Here is a 21,555-nt window from a genome sequence, read left to right on the forward strand (position 1 = left end):
ATTTTTCCGCCTTTCGTCCACGCATACAGCCAGCTCATCTCTTTTTTCCTTGCCACTGTCATACCGAGCAGCTTTTTTAACTGCGGACAGAGATGCTCGTTTACGTAGATGGGCGTTGTTTCTGAAAGGCCGACGTCGGTAGCTGATAGACGCATTTTCCGCGCCTTTTCCAACACAGCATCCCGTTAAGACCGGTTGTGGAATTGTATTACAATGTGTGGGAAGGGGGCATCTCTGGCAGGAACACGATGACAAATATCGATGTCGCTTTCTTCTATCGGCTCGCCTACTGCTTCACCAAGTTTTGCAAGGACTTCTGTTAGCTTTTCATCGGAAGAGTTGGGGACATTTTTCAGTTCAATGTTTTTGTTACGTGAATACTGCTCAAGGGCAGTTGTTCTCATGTTGAACAGCCAGTGTTTTAAGCTCCTCTTGCTCAGCCACTAGAATTTCATTCTGAGCCTTCAGTTCATTATTTTCTACCTCGAGCCGTGTGCACTTCGTTACCATTTCCTCATACTGTTTATTGAGGAATTCAAGGCTCTGCTTCAGGTCGCGATGCTCTTTTCGAAGTTCTCTTTCGAAAGAGGTACGTAAGTCAGTAAATTGTTCCTGCAAGTCACTTTTAAGCAAGTCGCGAACTTCTTGCTTAAACTCTTTGATTAGTTAGTTGGGTTAGTTGGGTTAGTTCTGTCGATATCTTGCAGTACGCGGTCTGTTGTGCCAATATATCCTTTTGAACTTGCCTTTCGTGAAAGTGCTTGTATAAATTTGTTAACTTCGTTTTTGTTTTCTGCACTGCGTGACTTGCTCCTTGTTCCTTGTTTTGAATTTCAAAAAGCTGCTTTGAGTAATCAGGTTCACTTTGTTAAATCTGATACATGTAATGCCCACCTGCAATGGTCTCAACTAGAGACTGGCAGTATTCCAAATAAATAAAAAAATTCATTATCATTAACAGTTGCCTCTGGTAGTGTGGGCATATTTTTTACATCAGCCGAGTTTTGACTGCAAGATGCGTGCTTAGTACTTTGCAAGCCAAGACCACGCAGTCTGTACCGCGTAATGGCCTATAAGTAGCGTGTTGTGGGGTCCTACCCTAGCCCCCTCTATGGGTGTGAACCGTGTTTAGTAACTTCTACGTCATAGACAATGTAGAAATAAAATGAAAATTAACTCATTTCGTTTGTTTATTTATTTGTATGTTTGTATGTTTGTTTGTTTGTTTGTTTGTTTGTTATTTAATTGTTTGCGCAGTTATCCTATCGTTTACCTGCACCTTTGTTTTTGGGTGTTAACAATCAGTTTTGCATTTTACTTGCAGTGTTTCATGATGCAAAGTTCCGCTACTCCATTTTCTATGGCTACCATTTAAATGGTGATGATTTATTGTCTATTACCTTAACAGATAATAAACTATCACCATTTAAATGATAGCCATAGAAAATACGAGTAGCGGAACTACGCATCATCTTACTAATTTTTCGGGACTTATGCACTAATTTTACAGGCATCTTTAAGTGTATATTTGTTTATGAGCCAAATTGCACAATGCCTCCCGGGAGGCACATACCGGTGTGTGATAATGAAAGAGCTTTGCTGTGTCAGAGACGCTATATAATACATCTGCTACACAGGATTTTCTGAAGAGGCCTTTCTTTGAACTTTTGAAGATGATTGTACAGCACATTCACGCTGTAGTCTGTAGCAAAAAGTTCGCTAACCAAAGAATTACGTCGTGTGCTCGCGAATAAATGTAGCATAGTTACTTTTAAAAAGTTGTAACCAGTAGTCCATGTATGTACTGTACGTACTACATGTGCTTGTAATGCATGCAGCGAAAATCCATCGACGCGCTCCAAACGCCATCCGTATTTGAAAACACCACTTCAGATTCCTACCGTAAGCCGTTGGAGCCACGCTCTTCCCCCAGCAAACAACATTTTCAGGTTGGTGCCCAGGCAGAAAATGCAGAAACCCCTGCAGTTAGTTCTTCGTTCCTGCTACTTCTGTTAAAATCTTCCTAATCGCTCCACACTATGCATGACGTGAAGAACGGCGTTTTCAGAATCGAAACACATGCTTCCTTTAATTGAAAAAAGCTCCCCGAATTGCTAGTTATTTAGGTGGCTTTACAAGACACAACTCGTGGAAGCAGAATTTAGCTTGGTAAATTAAGTGCTTTTTTATAGCTCGAGCAGGAACAAACATGGCACCTTAACGCATCGCCGAAGCGGACCTCTCAGCAAGAAGCCTCTTGTCGCTCGCACAAGTGCTCTCGACGCGCGGCGGATGTCTTTATCCTTTTACCGGCGACCGCATGCTATTTGTTTGTTTTCCTTTTCTTTCCTGCTCCGAAGTGCCGGTATGCGCGCATACACACGCCTGTTTGGGAGCGTCTGGCCGAATGTCGACGAGACACAAATTACAAGCAAGCTTCCGCAATCGGCGAGCACCCCTCAGGGCAGCCACCGTCTGCCGGTATGCGTTCCACTGCAGCACGTGGGGCCTTTTGAAGTGCGATCGAATTCTGGGAGCCCGACCGTGCAAAGCGAGAGAAACCGGCGCATGCCACAGTTTATTTCGCTTGGCGGTTTTTTTTTTGTGGCACTCTTTGTCTTTCTTTTTTGTTGTTGTTCGCATCGGCCGAGTGTTTTCTGTTGGCGTGCGCGCCAGTGTGATGGGTTGGATAAAGGGCGTGCTGTGCGTACCAGCCCAGCGGGCGACGTCTTCATACAGTCAACTTTCGGATGCCGAAGCGGAATACGCAATGAGATGCGTCACGTTCTATAGACTCCTACGCTTTCTCGAACACAGCAGCAGTTGGAGAGAACTTCCATGTCTCTATTACCTTCTTCTCTCTGTTCAATGCCAAAGCTGTGGCTCGAAAAATTTGTTGCTTTCTTAACCGACATTTGGTAACTGTTGTAATTTGTTCCCTATAATGGAAGCGCAACTATATACGCTAAGGCTAGACCTGTCTTTGTTGACGGTCGGGATCGTAACGGCACTCTTGTCCTCTTGATGCATCTTGTTCACGAACCTCGCGTGAATAGCGCGTTTTTCCCGTACACGCTGCCTCCTGGGAGTTATAGTCGGGGTCCTGCGTCTGTCTTCATTGTCGTGCCGCCGCATCAATTGACTCGTTCTGCTCAGCGCCTCCCGCTCGCCATCGTTGGTCCTCGAAAGGCGCGAGAGCCCTGCGTGGCTGCAAGTTTGGAAAAAGTGAGCGAGAGGCGCCCGCCTCCGCCGCGCATGGCCATAGCGCTTGCTGTGAAAAGAAAGAAGAGGGGAGAGCAAGTTTAACAAGCGCGCAGCGTTGAGGAAAGAGGAGAAAGAGGGTCCTTTCATATGTGAGGGGCCTTTTTCTTTTCTCGCGTGCGCAGTTTGCGCAACCAACTGAATTACAGGTGTAACGTCGTACGAAGAATTTCACCAACGTCGAACTAGCAGCTATCGCTGTGTAATAAACATGCATTGCAACATTAACGAAACGCGACCAGTAGAAAAAGACACAAGCAATGTAACAAGAGAGAGTCTTATACCCGTGTTACACGGGCGTTTTCAACGGCAGTTCAGTTGACCCTCAGTTGAGTATTTCAACTGTCGTTGATTTCAACTGGATTCGCTTGCTGTTACAGGAGCACTTCGCGTTCAGTTCAGTTATCACACTAACCACGTGACGTCGCCTCTATAGCGAAATGAAAATAAAGAAAAACAGCGTATACATTTTTTGTGTGTAGTAAATGATCGTCTTGTACATATTCTTTCCTATAGCGACAAATTTTGTGCTTTTTTTTTGCTTTTGGGCAAAAATTTTCGTGACGATGTCGGTTCGTAGCCAAGACTATTCGATGTGGGTCGGTTCGCTGGTCGTCTTCGTTTTTTTGTTTTTTCTCACTTCGACTGCTCGACGCACGCGCTATCTCTACCTGTGTTTAATGCGTCTCCAGTTTTATTTGGAGTGTTTCCTTAGTTTGCCGCAATACACTGAGCCAAGACAATCCACTACGGGAAATTTTTTTATCCGTTGGACGCCATCTTGTCAGTTGGCCGTTCAACTGGGACCCCCGATCTCAGTCGAACTCAACTGCCGTTGAGATTTGAACGGCAGTTAGCGCTGCCGTGTAACACTGCTAACTGCCGTTCAATTCAACTGACGGTCAACTGAACTGCCGTTGAAAACGCCCGTGTAACAGGGGTATTAAGCAGATGCTCCCAGCTGGAAGCGAAAAAGCACGATGAGCCTGCTTAGTCTGAGACGCACGGCAGCCCCAGAAAAGGGGGCTCTATAAAGTGGCACAAAGTAATCCTTTGTTATTAGAGTCGTATAGCGTAGCGGAGGGGTACTACCATACACGCACAGCGGTTTATTGGACGCCGGCTGCGCGCGAGCTTAAGTAGGGGCGAGGACAGGAGGACAGGTGGGGCCACAGCGACTACGCAGCTGGCCTTCGGTAAACCGGCGTATACGTGTATGGTAGTACGCGTCCGCTACGCTAAAAGCTTCTATTATGTAGTTTGGGATTTAAGGTGTCGAATATGCACGTGGGCCTTGAGGGACGTCGTAATAGAGGGCTGCGGATTAATTTCTAAAACCTCTGAGTCATGAACTGGCATGGAACACCCGTGTCATCAATGATATTGCACGCCGACATAGCGCAGCACATGGGGCGTACTCCATTTCGCCTGAACTGAAATGCGATCGCTGCGCCCGGGCTTCAACCACGTGGCGGAGGCCGGACGCCAGAACCATTGAGCAAACGCAGTGTGTGTAAGGTAGTCTCTCAAAAATGCGTCTCGCCTTATGAGAAACCAGGGGCAATCACAGACCGAGGAAATGAAAGCATCGGTGGCAATGCAGGTCGAACACTGCGCACTAAGTACCCGCCTTTCTGTGTTGTATACACTCTGTGAGCGTGCCAGAGCCAATGCAAAGCCTAAACAGAACAGCCCATAAGACGGCTCCATAGTAATCATGCAACATCCGCGGTCAGAGAAAAGTGAAGTCGCTGCGACGCGCTGGTGCTGCTCGACTGGGTGGCGGCGAATCGGCAGGGGAACGTCATCGAAACTACATAGAAGGTTTCAGAGGTTTCGCAGAAGCAGACGCTATCAAGAAGCTGGCCCGTCGGCCTTTTATCAGCCAAGCTGCGAAGATATTCACTGGCCGATCAGAGATATAGCCCGCAAGATGTGATCTTGTGACCGGTACATCCCATGCTACGCACGATGAGCCTGTTAGCACCACCTGTCACTAAACCACTCAAGGCGCCACATGATCAGCGAAGGACCAGAACCTGTGTTCCGTTGTGTTGGGGTAGGTTTAGTGGCACATAGGCAGTTAAGGCTATCATGCGCCAAGCACAAGGTATAGAAAAGTTGTCAGCAGAATTTTATAAAAAAAAAATTAAGTGATCGGTGGCGTAGAGGGCCTAAAACGTTATTTTCACTATCTACTAGTGATGCCAACAGAAATATATTTTAAAAATGGCCACTAGTAAAAGCTTTAAAGAAAGTCGCGTAGCCTCTGCAACCATCCTTGACTGGGCAAGGATGTCGAGGCTCCCAAACAATCGAATGAAGACCTCGGCCTTCTTCTCAGGATGAGGAAGTGGCTGAAGCGTGGTTAAAAATCTACTTGTTGTAGAAAACGGACCATATTTTAATACATCTACAATTTGTTTAAAAAACGTGCTATCTTTAAAAACTCAAGGACAAGAACCTCTCAAGCGGCTACCCTCTGCAACACGTGCTTTAGCCAACACTAATGGTTATGAACTGCGTCTTGATAGTGCTGTTGACGGCGTTAGCACGGAAAGTTGTGCGTCTGATGTGGGGTGGAAAAGGCAACGGAGGCGATTCCATGTTCTCTCGACTTTGTATGTAGTGTACCGCTGAAAATTTCAGCATGACTGAAGTAACAAAACTTTGAGCTTCTGTGCATTAGAGAGCACGGAAATTGCAAGCATATAGTCGCAGTGTGGCTTCACCTAACTGAACATTGCGCAATTCCGCTCTCGGTTGGACTGACCTACACGACTGCCGCATGCTAGGCCCACGCGCAGAGTGCCGCGTGGTTCAAAACAATGAACTGAACTGCGGTGTGTGCGTTCTGGTCTGCGGCTCTTTTACTGACGGGACGATTCGGTGGCGCTCAGTCGTGGACGCGTGGCCAGCAGACCATAGCAGCGATTCCGTATGTCATGCGCGTGAATTCTATGCAATAGCGTCTGAAAATGTTTATACAGCTTCACTTCTCGCGGAGGCACTTTTCGTGCAGTACGGAGGATTTTCTTCCTTTAGCAGTTCTTCGTTCAGAATCCCTCCGGAATTCTATATAATGAAACCGACGACGCACTTTCAGAGCACATGTGCCTTGTTTGTGAGGAAATCGGCACAGCTATCAGCCCGTTCACATCACAATGACCGGCCGGTTCGGCGACAGTGGCCGCCGTTCATTGATCCATTGGCGGCACGGCTTCCCCGTAAGCCCATCGTCGCCTGCCACCTCGCACTCTAAGGCGTGACGCTGAGCGTCTCGGCGAGAATGAAGATGTATGCAGCTGCGAGCTCCCCAAGTTGGCGAAGCCGGCGACCGATCGATGTGGAAACGTGAGCCCGCCGCGAAGGTCAGAAGCCACGCAGGGGGGCTGAGCCAGATTAATACTGCGCGGCGGTGTGCCGCCGGCAGCACGCGCTCGGCCCAGAGCTCCCCTTCCTTTTTTCGAAACGCTATCTCTCAAGAATGGGTTACTCTGGCCCAGCACGAAGAACGGCCGCGCTTAACGAGGCCAGTGATGCGAAGTATCGAAGTAATAACGCGGGATTTCGGAGCAGCGGGCTTCGATAACGCGCCTCTGTGCGAGCGAGACGGCGCAGGTATACGGGGCGCATGACCCACGCTGTGCCTGCCGCCTGACGCTTCGCCACCGTGCGCGGATCAAACACAACACGCCGTCGACTATGCGACGAGTGGCGAACGCAAATGGTTACTTCAGACGGCGTTTTTCATCTATGCCCCGCTCCGCGCGCTAAAGAAACGGTTCGTCGGAGCCGCTTTCACCAGGTTTCTCGTCGCAAGCGGGCTGAGCTGTCTCCAACACCTGCGAGCTAGGCGACGGCACAGTACGGGTTGGCAAGGCCCTCTAACGACGCCTCGCTGGGACCGCTGACCACGCTCGACCGGGTGTAATGAAGCTCTCGACGCAGGAGCCTCGTCGGGGCGGTTGGTGAGGTCGTGTGTCAACTGGGCTTTGGGGACAGTTTACGAATAGCGAAAGACCGAAGACGGTGCTCCTCCTCGCACGCAGCGGAACTTCAGCGACAATTAAAGAGCTTCGCACTTCGTTTTCCCGCTGTTTCCGGAAAGTTCCCGAGATGCTAAAATATCTTGTGGTTACTGAAGACACTAGAGGTTGTCGTTTACGATGCTTGGTTTCCTGGTGCGAATGTAAAACGTGAAAACGTCGTGGGGTGCACATGAAGCTAGAAACTAGTACTGTGATGAAACTACTGTTTTTTCTACATCGTCGTTGCTCACGCCCGAAGGTGTACTGTTAAATATGATTCAGATTTCTGTTGTTTTTATTTTTACGTTAAAACAAACTACACCAACACCGACTGTAGTTGAAACTTGGGCGGGATACAACACCAACCTTTTTTTCCCTCGGGTGGTTCAAAGGCCTCGCTATCTTCCATAACGTGTTTCCTGAGATGCTTTCGAGTGCACTGCAGCGGCATCTTCATAGGCTGAACACCGGCCTCGCGTGCTGAAGGTGAAGGGTTCAATCCGCAGTGCCTCCGGATACTCGCCGGTTCTCCAATGGTGCAAACTATCGCCTGACTTAGTTCTTGGCTTCCCTGGAGCTTACAGTTACTCAGTATTACCTAGGGGGAAAAGTGGCGCCACCGTCCATGAGAGTTTCTTAAAAAGCCCTTCTCCACGGGGATGCCGGAAGATGAGGTTTTGTTTTTGGCTTGGCTAGTGCTGGGACGAAAACGTGGATTCCTCCTCGGAATCCGCAGCTTCGCCGCTATGCTCTCCTCTGCGAGCAGATAAAATTATTTTAATGGCGTGTTTTTCGCTGCTTTACTAAATTTAACTCCTCAAGTGAAAGATGACGGACGACGACAGTCACTGAAGCCAAGGAACGTAGGAAATGTTCTTTTTTATTTCTGGTGTTCGTGACTAGGAGAATAATAATGCATTAATAGTTATCATTATTATTAACAATATTAATCTGCCATTTATGAACACCACAAATTAAAAAAAAATTCCCTATCCTCCATGGCTTCGGTGCCTGTTGGCTTCCTTTTGTCAGGTAAAAACGTAGCGCAAAGAAACAAGGACACAGAAAGACAGACAACGCACGTTTCCTTTGCGCTACGTTTTTACCTTGCAAATATGAACCAACAAGCCCAAGCATATACCCTTCCTTTTGTCATCTGTCAGAACGAGCTCCTATTTTCCCTTGCCTTGTCTCCTCAAGTGAAAGGTCGGTGTTACGCTGGTATGAAAACTTTCACAGCATTTCTTCGAGCTTTGCCTCGAAGTGTTTGTATCGTTACGGCTCAGTCCACGTTTTATGCCAAACAATAGGAAACCTCACCTTCCCAGCATTCCTTGTCCTCTGTATGGTGGATGAAGTATCGCAGCGCCACTTTTCTCTGTAGGTAATATTGAGAAATTCTGTGCCCTAGGAATGAAACGTTTCATAAAGCAATTAACCGCACCTCGCAAAGACCGAAAGACGTTAATCGCGGCGCTCTTTGGTTGATGATTGGTTGGTCTATGCGGGTGTAACGTCCCAAAGCGACTCAGGCTATGGGGGACGCCGTAGTGAAGGGCTCCGGGAATTTCGACCACCTGGGATTCTTTAACGTGCACTGACATCGCACAGCACACGGGGCTCTTTGGTTGAGCTGCCCTTTCCACCGTTAAAATCAGATCACCACCACCATTGCTAGGAGGCCATTGCACGAGCAGGGCGCAAGCCGAAGAAGAGGAATATTTATTGAAGAAGAATGTTAAAATGTATATTTTTCAATTTCTGGAGTTCCAAACTTGCTTTAATTGTATTTTTTCTTCATTTATTGTCATTGTTTATAGTTTCACTCATTTCACTATTGTAGTTTCTGCCTCATGCCTTTCTTTTCCTTGCAGTTCCCTATGTGATTTTCCGTAGCATTCACCACCAAACCTTGGCCAATATCCCCGCGTTGGTATATGCCATGTTTACTGAGGTCAACAGCAATAACGACAACAAGAACAATGCAGAGGCGTATTGCAGCAATGAGGCGGGTTGCTATAAAAGCTCGTTGTTTATACCTCGTTGTTAACGGGACGATGAAAAGTTCTGGGAGGAACTACGGACAACCTGAATGAACAAGGTGGAAAAAATACTTGTAGCGGCCTTTATTGGCAAGAGATGACTGGTTGTTAAGGCCGGTTAGAGCGGGCAAGGGCAGGTCCGGTCCCGGAACAGTTGATGCTTTTGCCGCGCGTCGGTTCTGCTGCTTCAGCTGCCGATCGTCTTCTCGCCTCGCGCCGCGCATCGGTTCTGTTGCTCCGTCTGCTAAGCGTCTTCCTCTTTACATTTGCCCCCGGGGGAAAAAGAGCCATCCTGGCGATTTAGGGAGTCAACAGGACGCAGGGGTCGTAATACGGCTTCAAACGCGAAACGTGAACGGTCTCGCGCCCACGTCGTCGGAGATCGGGTGATGGCGTCACGGGCTCAACGATGTAAGTGACGGGAGAAGTGCGCTCAAGGACACGGTAGGGTCCGTGGTATTTTGGCAGCAACTTGGTAGAGAGACCTGGGGCAGCAGAAGGCACACGGAGCCAAACAAGGGATTGGGGCTGAAAAGTGTATGCGCCATGGGAGTGGTCGAAACGGTATTTCTGGCGCCCTTGGTCGTCAGACGTGAATGACCGGGCGAGCTGGCGGCACTCTTCAGCGTGTCTGGAGGCTTCAGATACGGTTGTGGATTCCGACGAATCAGGATGGTACGGAAGAATAGTGTCGAGCGGCGAGGATGGTTCACGGCCGTATAGAAGGAAGAATGGTGAGAAACCAGTAGTGCTCTGCGTAGCGGTGTTGTAGGCATATGTGACGAAGGGGAGGACGACGTCCCAGTTAGAATGGTCTGCCGCGACATACATTGACAACATGTCACCTAATGTTCGATTGAAACGTTCTGTCAAGCCATTCGTCTGGGGATGATAGGCAGTAGTGGTGCGGCGAGTAATGTTGCATTGCTGCAGAAGAGATGAAACTACATATGACAGAAACACCCGCCCACGGTCGCTCAACAGTTCACGCGGGGCTCCGTGCCGAAGTATGAAATGGTGCAAGAGGAAGGCTGCAACATCCCGCGCCGTAGCAGCTGGGAGGGCGGCTGTTTCGGCGTACCGTGTCAGGTGGTCTACAGCGACGATGACCCAGCGGTTTCCTGCAGCAGTGTAGGGAAGTGGTCCATACAGGTCAATGCCAACTCGGTCAAATGGCCTGGATGGGCAAGACAAAGGCTGCATAGGGCCGGTCGAATGGTGATGAGCGAGCTTGCGGCGCTGGCAATCGGGGCAGGAACGGACGAATTTTCGTACGTAGTTATACATGCCGCGCCAGTAATAGCGGAGGCGAAGCCGGTTGTAGGTCTTAAAAGCACCGCCGTGACCAGCTTGCGGGTCGCTATGAAAGGCTGCGCATATTTCTGAGCGTAAATGTCCAGGGATCACTAGGAGCCATTTGCGTCCATCAGAGAGGTAATTGCGGCGGTACAAAATCCCATCATAAACAGTGAAGTGGGCAGCCTGACGGCGGATTGCGCGCGGTACCGGCACGACAGAACGGTCTGAAAGATAACGTACAAGAGAAGTGATCCAAGGGTCCTTGGACTGCTCGTTGGGCATATCGTCCAATGACAAGGAGGCGCAGTCGATGGCGGGAGGAGAGGCACGTTCATTGGCTAGAGGTGAACGAGAGAGAGCGTCGGCGTCGTTATGCTTCCTGCCAGAGCGATAGATCACACGAATATCGTACTCTTGAAGGCGTAAGGCCCATCGGGCGAGGCGGCCATTTGGGTCTTTTAGGGAGGACAGCCAACATAGGGAATGGTGGTCCGTGACGACCGCGAAAGGCCGGCCATACACGTAAGGTCGAAATTTCCCGATCGCCCAAACGATCGCCAAGCACTCTTTTTCAGTTACTGAGTCGTTTTGCTCTGGCTTCGTCAGGGTGCGGCTCGCGTATGCAACAACATACTCCGCATACCCCGGTTTCCGTTGAGCAAGAACAGCACCGATACCAACGCCACTGGCATCTGTGTGGATTTCAGTTGGAGAAGCAGGGTCAAAGTGGCGCAGTATGGGCGGAGAGGTAAGTAGACGGCGCAACGTGATGAACGCGTCGTCACAGGCAGGACTCCAGCTTGATAGGTCGCTACTGCCACGAAGAAGTGCAGTCAGAGGTGCGATGATGCAAGCGAAATTTCGGATAAAGCGCCGGAAGTAAGAACATAAGCCGATGAAACTGCGAAGTTCCTTCATCGTAGAGGGCTTCGGAAACTCAGAGACAGCACGAAGCTTTGCTGGGTCAGGAAGGACACCCTGTTTCGACACGACGTGGCCCAAAATCGTCAACTGACGAGCAGCGAAGCGACATTTCTTTAAATTGAGTTGAAGCCCGGCTTCCGCGAGGCATCCCAAAACTTGCTCCAGGCGAACGAGGTGCGTCTGGAAATCTGGGGAGAAAACAACGATATCGTCCAAGTCACATAAGCATGTTTTCCATTTCAGGCCGCGCAGTATCGTGTCCATCATCCGCTCAAAAGTGGCAGGGGCATTGCATAGTCCGAAGGGCATGACGTTGAATTCATAGAGCCCGTCAGGCGTCACAAAGGCTGTCTTGGAGCGGTCAGCGTCGGCCATCGGGACTTGCCAATAACCCGAACGTAGATCTAAAGAAGAAAAGAATTCAGCTCCCTGCAAGCAGTCAAGTGCGTCATCAGTGCGGGGCAGCGGGTAGACGTCTTTGCGGGTAATTTTGTTCAGGCGCCGGTAGTCAACGCAAAAGCGGATAGAGCCATCTTTTTTGGTGACAAGGACGACGGGGGAAGCCCAAGGACTGTGCGATGGTTGTATGACGCCCCTCTGTAGCATGTCATTTACCTGGGCGTCGATAACTTGGCGTTCGGTGGCCGAGACGCGATATGGGCGTTGGCGCAACGGTGCATGGGCGCCAGTGTCGATCCTATGGGTAACAGCTGAGGTGCGGCCCAAACGGTGGTTGGAGAAGTCAAACGATGACCGAAACTTATTTAGCAGGGCCTCAAGCTGGGTCTTCTGCGGTGGCGAAAGATTCGCGTCGATTGGGCGCTCAAAGACGGCTTCGGGAGCGGGATCAGGAGACGATGGGGAAGAAGTAAGTGAAGACACTTGCATGCGGCAGGGGTCATCCTCATAAGGGTCCCAGGCGACGATGGAGGCGAAAGGCTGGACACGTCCCAGGCATTCACCGCGAAGAAGATTAGAGGGGCACAGGAATGGATTCGTCAGGGGCAAGGCGCTGCAGCCGGCTGAGACGGTAAGGACGGCGAATGGCAGGGGTAGACAGTGACGAGAAGCGAAGGAGTCGGACGGGATGAAGATGACAGGGCCGTTGGATGCAGAGTGGCAATGAACAGAGACGAGCACAGCAGAGCACGGGGGGATCACGACGTCATCAGCCACAGTCAACTTGGAGCACGGGTTAGTGGAAGCGCTCACCGATGCGTCGCCGAATGGAAGAAGGGCGACTTCGGAACGAGTGCAGTCGATGACAGCTTCATGTCGCGAGAGAAAATCCCAGCCTAAGATGACGTCGTGAGACGGCGATGCGAAGACGATGAATTCAACAACGTACAGAACGTCCTGAATAGTAACTCGAGCTGTACAGGCCCCCAAAGGCGCGATAATTTGCGAATTAGCGGAGCGAAGCATAAAACCAGATAGCGGAGTCATCACTTTTCGTAACTGGCGGCACAATTTTGCACTGAGTACAGATACAGCAGCACCGGTGTCAACAAGCGCGAAAGCATCGGTGCCCTCCACAGAAACGGTGATCAGATTGGCCGGAGAAAGTCGAGGTCTTGAGCTTGGCGACGAGCACGCAGTTCTTGCCTCCGGAACTGCGGGCACTAGTTTTCCGAAGGGGAAGAGGGACGACGGCGCATCGGGGAAACCGAGCGGCGACGCGGAGATGGAGAACGGCGGCGAATAGAGGGGCTGTAATCGGAGGAACCAGTGGGCTCAGAAGGCGAAGTGCGGTGAAAAGGCTGGGGAGGGGCGTAGGCGTAACCTCGAGGGTCGGTATCCGCAGCAGGGGACGAAACTTGGCGGCGGCAGTGACGCATCACGTGGCCAGGAATGCCGCAGGCATAACAAATGGGTAGGTTCTCTGGTGTGCGCCATGGACGGAAACGTTGCAGTGGTGGCCGGGCAGGACGAAATGGGGTCGACTGCGGTGGATGTTGGTACGACACGAATGGGTCTGGGCGGGGACGCCTGACTGCTTCGGCGTAGGTTAGTGGCGCAGCGACGGGAGACTGGGAGGAAACCGGCGGCAGGGCCTCGGACACTTGCTCCCGGATCACGTGCTGGAGTGTCGGAGTTAGGTTAGATGGACTCGGAACGGTAGGAAGAAGCGAAAGCTGCCGCGCAACCTCCTCACGGACGAACTGCTTGATCTGGAGCAGTAGCGAGCTGTCCTCAGTCGTCATGCTCAGGCTAGTTACTGTGTCTGTCTGTGCAGAGGGCTGCCGAGTGAAAACGCGCTGTCGGCGGAGCTCGTCGTAGCTTTGGCAGTGGTCGAATATATCGGTTACAGATGTGACGTTTTTGCCCACAAGCATATTGAAAGCGTCGTCTTCGATTCCTTTCAGGACGTGTTTAACTTTTCGGCCTCCGCCATGGACGCATTGACGCGCTTGCAGAGATTGATGACATCTTCTATGTAGCTGGTGTATGATTCACCACTCTGCTGTGCGCGAACGCGAAGACGCTGCTCGGCGCGAAGTTTGCGTACTGCCGGACGGCCGAAGATGTCGGCGAAGCTGGTTTTAAATTCGGTCCAGGTGGTGAAGTCCGATTCGTGGTTTTGGAACCAAAGGTGAGCGACGCCGGTTAGGTAGAAGATGACGTTGGTGAGTTTCATAGTGTCGTCCCAACGGTTATGAGCGCTCACCCTGTCGTAAGAGGACAACCAATCCTCCACGTCGTGATCATCCGTGCCGCTGAAGACGGCAGGGTCGCGCTGGCGGAGCGCACCATGGCAAGCAACGGGTGCCGGCGAGGAGCTGGCTGGCTGGTTGGCGTTGGCAGGCATGGGGGTAGTGATGGTACGGTTACGTAGCTCCAGGACGGAATCCCGCAGCCTCCACCAAGATGTAGCGGCCTTTATTGGCAAGAGATGACTGGTTGTTAAGGCCGGTTAGAGCGGGCAAGGGCAGGTCCGGTCCCGGAACAGTTGATGCTTTTGCCGCGCGTCGGTTCTGCTGCTTCAGCTGCCGATCGTCTTCTTCTCGCCTCGCGCCGCGCATCGGTTCTGTTGCTCCGTCTGCTAAGCGTCTTCCTCTTTACATACTAATTAAGTGCAATATTTAGGCTCCTTACACAGAGCAGATAACTTTACTATTTGCCCCACGTACACGGCGCTTCACTAAATAATAAAAAAAAAAACCAAGAAACTGCGCACGCGGTGTGTATGCAGTTGGTGAGTCCATGATGCACCAAGTAAATGTTACAAGTGCCCATCGTACGTAAGTTCTTGCCAGCATATAAAGCGTTGTTCATATGAGCTGTCCTGCGGTCCCAAGGGTAACGGCGTCCTCGCACGACGAGCCGCTCATTTTCTTATCGGGCATATTAAAGGAAGAACGTGAACCCAAGGCTCGATGACATGTAACATATCAGTTCACAGTTTAGTTGAGGAAGCAGACCGAATACTTACGCGGTGTTCACTCCGGCGCAGTCTTGATTATAAGCGTGCTTGCCACACAGTTCGTTCGCTAAAAATGTCTGCAGTATGTAGTATGTATTGAAGACATTAAATAGGCGGCACAAATGAGCCGCGCACTGGGTACAAAAAGTTTCTAGCTGTGTGCAGAAGGGCACAGCCAACTGAAAGAGAGGCTGGGAACACGAAAGTTGCCTAAATGTGTGTACGTGAAGGGAGACCGAGAGCGCACCGCAGTGAACGTGGCAACTCTCGGCAGTGTGATATTCCTTTGTTTCCACCTCTAACCACACGCGAGCGCCTGGATGCGAGTCCCATCAGACCATCCCGCATAACAAGAATTGAAATGGAGGTCGCCGTCATCCAAGGATTTGCAAAAGCGCGCTGCATATCCCGGTGCTTTGAAGCGAGTAGCGGGATAGGAATGCACCGTTCCGACTACATAAAAGCCTCTACTTTATGCGGGGGCCAATATTCAAAAGCCTCGTCTGTTTTTTGGTTTATTTGCTTTAACGGCATTGTGCCCGCTCGTGCATATGTGTGGCGCATTCTAGACGCTCATGAGTTAAATCTTCATGTTTGCTTACCGTTCATGCATATGCATATAAATACGCTTTGGGGAGCCTGCAATGCATATTCTAGCAGCTCACCCAAAAAGTGAGGAGGGAGATAGGGGAGACGGGGATAGGGTTGCATAAATCATGTTTAGAACTAATGGGCTCGAAAGAAAAATGCTTTGTAGGCCAGTATGCAATGCACGTGGCAGCTTCCAGTACAGCATAGGTCCAGCGGAGTTCCACGTTATTCCGCGTACGAGCACGCCACATAAAACCATTGTTTTAGATTTGCTGAAGAGACGGCGAGTGGCAAGAAGGCCGCAAAAAGCGCAGAAGCAGGCGCAGATATGAGTGGAATCTAACTGAAGCGGCAGGCTGATTCTATTTGAGGATGAGCAAGCAGAACACGTCTCGTTGCGTCAAATGCCGGGGCGCGTGATCGAGAGTGCGGTTCTGCTCTCAGAGATGAACGCGAACGCACAGACTGACATCAAACCTGCCACTGTTACCACGAATTGGTTAACTCTAACAAGAAGAGGAGTCTATTGTACCGCTTCCTATCGTTACCACCACAGGACTAAAACGAATCGTCATCAAGGGTGGTATTCTGTCACGTTTCGTTTCATTTTACTTTCTGTTTTGATTTTTCTCATAGGTCGCGGCTTATGGGCGACGTAGGCTGGATCGGACTGTACAGGGTCCGTCAAAAGTTCCAAGGCCACAGGGTCTGCTTTCGAGCGGCGTATACTGCCACTTACGATAGCATCAAAGACATCAAGGTTCTCAGAGGCGAGAATAGTGCTTCTACTATCCTCTACAGAGATTTTTGGCTCCAGGGGTGTCGTAGCTGCCCAACTATAGCGCTCTAAAGCAGACCCTGTGGCCTGGGAACTTTTGGACGACCCTGTACATCAGTGACAGAGGACCAAGCAAATGAAAAGAAAACGAAACAGTAAAAACGCGGCCCCAAGTTTCTGAACACGCGGATATAAGTGGCACTTTCAGTCTTTCAACGGACTTAAGGTCTGCGTCTCTCTAAGGAGCATGCTGGTCATTGAGAATGTGTTGTCTCTACCTTGTAAGCAGGCAGGCCTTGGCCATACTTGCTATGTCGAGCGTTGGAATGAGATTATTATTTAAGGGGGGGGGGGGGGGGGGGAGTTATCGCTTGTTTTTAGTCTGACACTTTTTTCTGCTGTGTCATTATGTAATTTTTAGCAATAATATTACGTCCTCTCATTGTTAAAATTATACCATATTCTTTTCTTTCCTACCAATATTTTCAGACGAAGAAACACATAATTCTAATTTTAATGGCAAGAAACTTCTGCTGCGAATCTAAGCGTACCCCGAGCTACGAGTAAATACTTGTGCAGCATATCCAGTAAGCACTGGACTTGGCCCACCATAGCGCAAAGCGCCCTGGATTTACGGCGGTCTTTTCGTTTGGATCGCAAGTTTTCCAATCAATCAATCAATCAATCAATCAATCAATCAATCAATCAATCAATCAATCAATCAATCAATCAATCAATCAATCAATCAATCAATCTTTTTTAAACACGATGAGCGCGGGAACCAGAGGCGCGGCTGGGACCGATGGCTGCGACGTACGCAACTTAAAGCCGTTTTCTCGTTCTTGTCGACCATAGGTTAGGTTCTCCATTTTTGGAACTTGCATTCAGACAAATTCGGAGGGTGCTTTTCGGCGCGTACTTTTCTAGAGATATAGAAAGAAGATTGGCATTCTCATTTGGTCATACCCAACATTAGGAGTGTTTCAGATTCGATTCATTCGGTCCTAAACTTCAGGTAGCAAACTTCTGGTGCACACATATATTTTCCTGCTGCAAAAAAGCTTCCTTATACAACTAGCGGCGTCATTAGAAGGACTGGTTCAGCAACTTGCCCTCGCATCGTAGGTGTGGTATTGCAAAAACCACGGTTCTAGAAGGGAATCATCAAAATTTTGTTGCATAGCGAAAGGAAACAATGGCTCACAGGCCTAAAATATCCGAGGAAATTCCACTTTCACGTTCGGGTGCATGGTTCCCACTCGGCTGAGGAACGACTCTAAAGTGCACTGCTGTTCTCTTGTAATACTGGGTTCTGCAGTAAGGCCGCTACTCTTTGGCCGCGGACGAGTAGTATTGCCAGAAGATGCTAATTTTGGCTTGTGGCCTTCCCTCACGTTCTGATATCTTAGTCCTGCGCATGCGCAAATCGGTGCTGGATAGAACACATTTAATGATTCACTCCCGGAAGAGGCATAAATGGGCAGACACCTCGGTTGAGGGGCGCAAGTCAATAGGCATATAGGTGACGGACCTTGGACTGGGGTGGAGACCCGAAGTGCAGATGTTATGGTATTAGTACGGTTAATTTGCGCTTTTTCTCACAAATTTTCGTACTATGTCACGAGCTTAGATGTTCCCCACGAAACACACCCTCGTGCCAGAGGAGGTGCGGTGCTATTTCGAGGCGAAACTCCCTACAAAATCAAACATTTTCAGAAAAATTTTAACTGGAAAAAATTTCACCAGCGTGTTTTTCGGAGTTTTTTAGCAATAGCTTAAAACGCAGAGCCCTAACAAAAAGCCCACAATAAAAGAATAAACCCTGAATTTCACAATTTGTCGCACTAGCTGCACAGCCTCCGCGTTAGAATGTTAGAGCTGTGATAGTTTTGCCCTCCAGCGTCTAGTTTTCGCTGAGGTGGTGTCAGTCCTTAGGCTGTGCGTTACAACTGTGTGAAATAGGTGCCCAAAAGAAGGAGCTTTAACACTGTCATCGCCATTCATATGGTGCAGCGCTGAGAAGCGGTTTTTGAGTTAAAACGGCACACAGCCCCTCAGTTACCTACACGCGCATGCTGTACGCGCGTGCAGTGCGATATTAAAGGGCTTTGAAGGCGCCTCGCTGACTTCCCCCAAGAAGGCCCACAGAAGCGCCGAGTACGAAGCACTTGTGGCGCCGAGCGAGCACGTGTTAGGCTTCTATACGCCCACCAGCCCCTGCGCTGTTGATGGCGTCTTGAACGACTCCCCCCCCCCCCCCCCCCCCCCCCCTCCCCCAAGGCGCTTCTGCAACGTGAGGCAGGAACGTACAAAGATGAAGAAAAATCTTTCACTGTTAACTGCATTGGCAACCGCAACCTGCCGGTACACGTATACAGCCACGCAAAAACCTCCGGCGTGGCACTGTCGTTGAGGGCACAATGAAATGTAGGAGTTCGCCATTGAAGCAGTTATCTTTATTGCCTCCATGATTTTGACAGATGCAAACAAGAAATCAACAATCATAGCTTTTAAGTGCCCTATAATTCGTATGATCCACAGAATGGCACAGAACTTTACTGAATAGGAGAGTGGTTGCTTAATTAAAGCATCAGTAGGGGAGGATGTCACACGTAATTGACAGTTTAAGGGTTTCAGATGAGGCAAGACAGTCTTCCTCCATTACTAATGAAGCGCTTCCGCAGTAGGGCAATAAAACGAAGTTAGAACCTCACAGAAGCCACCAGACGTCGCTGGCTTGCTCTGAAGCACACTGCTCGCGCACTCCAGTGAAGACTGACGCGTTCTTCATAACAGTTTCCAAGCGGTGAAGCTTTCAAAACACCGAATGTGTGCTAGGAACGGTAATTATTGCAGCCCCAGCCTGAGCTCCTGCAGTTATCTCAGGTAGTTGAAGGAAGAAAAAAACGCAGCAGCAAACCGCATTTTTTATGAATCTAGGAGAGTGTAATATTAACCAGCAATTATCATTTATGAAAAAAAGAAAATTTATTATAACAAATTCAAAAAGACAATTGTGCATAGCTTAAATATAACCATAACATTGAATTATGTGCACACAAGCCAAAATTCGATAGGTGCTTGCAACGTCCATTGCCAATTCAGTATATCCACATCAACAACATTCAGTGCAGTTTCAGTCGCTGGACGCAGACAGTCTCGCCCAGCCTCTAGAAAGGAGAAAGTGCCGTGCTGAACTTGGTATTAGAGATATTAAAAGAATTTTGCTGCCCACTGTAGCCCCGGTTCTCGAAGGTATGGAACGCGGTGCCATTTGGATGGTGCTCTAACAATCCACCCTATGTATCCCAGAGCGAGAAAGTTGCCCTCTAAAGCTGTTGTGGGCTGGTGCGGCAGAGGGAAAGGCAAATCAGTTGTATGCTTTCTTGTCACAGATCTGAGCTATAGCTGCTCTTCGTAATTTGGCAGTGAGAGCCAAAAGCACTTGATCCCATTCTTAATCACCTGGTAATTGCTCTCTTAATCCGCAAGTTCCCAATGGGAAAGCCATAAAAAAAAAAAAACAGATAGGTGCACGTTTGCGTTCACCCAAGAGGCAATATGCATAGGGGCAAGCTTCACACGTCTACTTAAAAAGTCCGTATTTTAATATGAGTAATCATTCTTCAGCCACCGTGAAAATCAATTAGTGAGCTCGGTAGGCTCTTCATGGCCGTAATCCCCACCCTATTCTACATAAAGAACACAGGACACTTTGGGATACAAAGTTTTAATTTTCATACGATCATGAAGCAACGTGCACGCCAAAGCGTTTGATTGCACACAGCACCTACATAAATAAAAACCTAAACACTTCCAGCGTTACCCAAACTAACTTGCGCGAGCCTGTATAGATCAACAAGTTCAGCGATGAAAACAATGTTCGCACGATAACGACAGAACTGCAGGAGCAAACGGAGGGAAGCATAACGGACGAGGTAGACTTCATGGCTTTGTTCCAGTTTTTCAGAGCAGTTGACAATAGCAAAAACGTCAACAGCAAAAAAAAAAAAAAATGCAAGCCTGTCGATGGGTGATTGGCATAGTGAAATCTTTCAATATATGAAAACAAAATGCGTTCATGCACTTTTTCTCGTTCAAAAATGCTTTTGTCCGGAATTGTTGGGCATGAAATGGTTGAGAGCGAGAGACGTCAACCCTGGATAATTGGTGCGCGCAGGGTGAAGTAAGCATTTTTCTCTTGCTAAATATTTTTATTATGTTGCACGTTTAATATTATTTCTGACCAGTTGTCGTTGTAATTCACTAAGCCTGCAGTGTTAATTAGTAGAGCTCGCCAACTCTTTTTTTTTGTTTTTTGCCAGTAAAGCCCTCCGCCGATCAGGTAATACACAAAATTATTTTGAAGACTGACATCAACAGCTGCGTTATGCAGACGTCTTTGAGGCCTCATTGTTCCGACGTGTGAAGCCTGGCTGGCTCTATTTCCGAAGTTGCTTTGCTACATGTAAAAAACTTCCAAAAATAAAAGTAGCCAAAATGTTTGCTTGTACATAATGAGCGTTTGCATATGAGCGATGGCTCTGCAAATAAATTGTTTTGGGGATGCGCGTGCGCTGCAATCGGCACTAAAATAGGCATAAATATACCAACCGCTTATCTCAATGGTAGTGATTAACCAAGCTCCCCTTTTACTTTTCCTTTCCCCTTCCCCATTGTGGAGTAGCAGGCCAGGGTCTCCTTACTGCCGGCCGACCTCTCAACATTTGCTTTGATTAAATTACTTTCTCTCTCTCTCTCTCTCTCTCTCTCTCTCTCTCTCTCTCTCAATCTAATGCATTTTTTTCTGATATCCATAAGCGGGTAGATGGTAGGCGCATTTCGTGCACGTTTTCATTTTTTTATTCAGCTTCGCATATCGCCTTAAGGACACTTTATTTTATGTTCAAATAAACAATATTTTCATTATTATACAGCAAAAACGTAACAAAATTCCAGCTATTAAGCCAACAAAGTTGCGTGCACTGAACTGCCCAGCCACCCAAAAAGTATAAGTATTTTGCGAAAATAACCGTGCCAAAAAAAAAAAGGTATTTATCTCGAATTCCACGTTTTAAATATCTTGTCATTTACTTGCGACACACATTTTGCAGTCACGGTAACGTCATTTTCGTCAACAACCAGCTCCACAGAGTAAACTTGACGTACTAGCAGTTCTGCTTTTTTCAAGTCTGCGCTGCGAAA

This window comes from Amblyomma mixtum, chromosome 3, assembly GCF_055824585.1.
Source record: "Amblyomma mixtum isolate Tamu chromosome 3, ASM5582458v1, whole genome shotgun sequence".
NCBI classification, from domain to species: Eukaryota; Metazoa; Arthropoda; class Arachnida; order Ixodida; family Ixodidae; genus Amblyomma; species Amblyomma mixtum.